The sequence below is a fragment of the Megascapheus bottae genome, chromosome 22 (assembly GCF_031878675.1).
Source record: "Megascapheus bottae isolate mThoBot1 chromosome 22, mThoBot2.hap1, whole genome shotgun sequence".
Lineage (NCBI taxonomy): Eukaryota > Metazoa > Chordata > Mammalia > Rodentia > Geomyidae > Megascapheus > Megascapheus bottae.
Window position 1 is genome coordinate 635,733 of NC_143530.1, and position 2,366 is coordinate 638,098.

The following is a 2,366-nucleotide window of genomic DNA, read 5'->3' on the forward strand; positions in this document are numbered from 1 at the left end:
ATGGTGAGGCCAAATAAGAACTTCCCTTCCAAACAGGACCACCACACAGAAATCATGAATGGAGACTTTGAAATAATCTTGCTGAAGAGAACTATTCAATTTAAGTTCCAGTAAGACGGGACTTCTGAGACCAAAACATCACCAAAACAGTTGAGAAGGCTCACTCACAGTGAGTACAGGGTTGATCTTCCCTGGGCAGAGCCATCCTGTGTTGATGATGTGGGACAAACTGGGAAGAAGGGAAGCAGAGGTCGGAGAGAGGCTAGTGAGGTGGGCTTCATTTCCCTCTCCCACCTCGTCTTCTAACCTCACCTGCTCCTAGAGCACTTTCTGAAGTAATGGACACCTCCATTCTCTGTTCACCAATGAACTAGTGTGTGCATTTACAAATCATTAAAGCTCATAGTTTTGAGATTATGATTGCATTTAGTAGGCACCAAAAAGTTAAAATGCCCTTTTCACTGCACATGCAGTGAAAATAGTAAAAGATCAACTGGTACCTGGGGAAATTAATGGCAAAAGTTTAACTCAAGAACAGTGATTTTGATTTTATGAAACAAGGAAAGTATATCCATAGATGGAAAGAAAATTTGGTTGAAAAACCTTAGATGTGAAATAAGTAATAATCAGAGTAAACTGGAATAAAGAGCACTAGAGAAAGACTGCTCTGATAATCTAGACGCTCTGATAATCTAGACATCAGCCATATATCAGAAAGAATTTTTAAGTTAGCATTGTTAATGACACTTTGTCTCACTCAGATTAATGCTTATTTGAACCAGGGTATTAGCTACAGAAACAGAAATGATCCTGCTGAATATAATTAAAGCAACTCAGGTTTAAAGGCCCGGCTTTCCTCCAGGCCTTTACTCCTGCAGTTAGCAGACTTGACTCATGAACTGATCCACAGTGCTTGGATGCCTCCCCAGAGTGGATTCCACAGAGAGCCTGTGGGAGGACCAGGCTCAGAGCTGCAGATCAGCCCTGTGGGTCTTCTAGAGCATGTATGCTTCAGGTGAGCTGCCCGCAGGCCAGGGAAAGCAGCAGGGAGCCAGGCACTCTACCCCACTCCCAGAGCACCAGTTCTGGTCCCAGTGGTGCACGGAAGCTTCCAGTGAGCTGTGAAGGTGTTCATTAAAGAAAACGAATAGAACCAAGTGGCTATTGCTAGTCTTTTCTCCCCGTGTGTGTTTAGCCTGGAAATGGCTCTCAAGGATCTCAGAAAGTTTCCAGTGGATTGTTAGTTCATCTAATCTGCAAACTCATGGACACAGCTGTTCTGGCCACCTCTGGCAGCTGTTGGGAAAGATTGTCAGTGCGCACAGGGACTCCATTTGAAAAACTTTCTCAGTCCTTCTGGGTAATTTTAAGTTTACAACAAAAGAAAAGTAAGTTGTTAGGATACTTCATTTAAGTTCTCTTCTTGACTTTGGCTTGAAGCAGGGATCTACGATATGGTGGAGAACGGGAACAATCATTCAGATTGGTCCATTTTATCATTATTATTATAATATTCAAGGGTTCATAAAGCAATATTGTCTTTAATGATGACACAATGTTTTGGGTACTTTAGAAAACTAAAATATTATAAATGAATTTCCTTTCATGCAAAAGACTTTTGGAAGACCTTAACAGTCAGTGAAAACATTGCTTTACTTTAAACCTCAATCTGCACATTAATATGTATTCTGTGTTTCACTGAAGCATTAAAGTCCTTTAATGTGACATGCGATGGAGCATCACTTCTTAAATAATTTTAAACTTTAATTATTTATTTAAATTAATTGTTTTCTTCAACCGATACACCGTGAAGTTGTACACCCTGGTGGACCAGCATGTAACGCTTCATACAGGCACAACTGTACACTTTTAGAATCAGGTTAAAAATGCATCGTTTCTTTTTGGTGAAAGTGTTTGAAATATATTATTCTACCTTTTAAAAATATCTAATATATTACTGCTATAGTAAATCCTTTCTTTCAATAAGTAACTGCTTGGAGATTTCAGTTCTTTTCATCATTTTTGTGTTCAGTCTCATAAGGGAGAGAGGAAGAATTAAACCAGTGCGTGTGAAACACAGTCCTGTAGGGATGCATGTGCAGGAGCACTCCTGAGGTGCCTCAGGGTGGCAAGACAATGACTGTTGCATCTTTCTCCAGGATATTTAAATTCTGACCAAATTCTGTTGGTACAGGGAGAAAACAGAAGCTACACTGTGAGAGGTCCAATTGGGAGTCTTTGTTAGAAGGCCCCCGAATGCTGGCTGGCTCATACAAAGACCTGCAGCTCCACAAGTATACTTAACACTGTCAGAAACCTGAGCTATGAGAGTCAGAGAAAAGAAAATCAGAAAAACAATACCAACA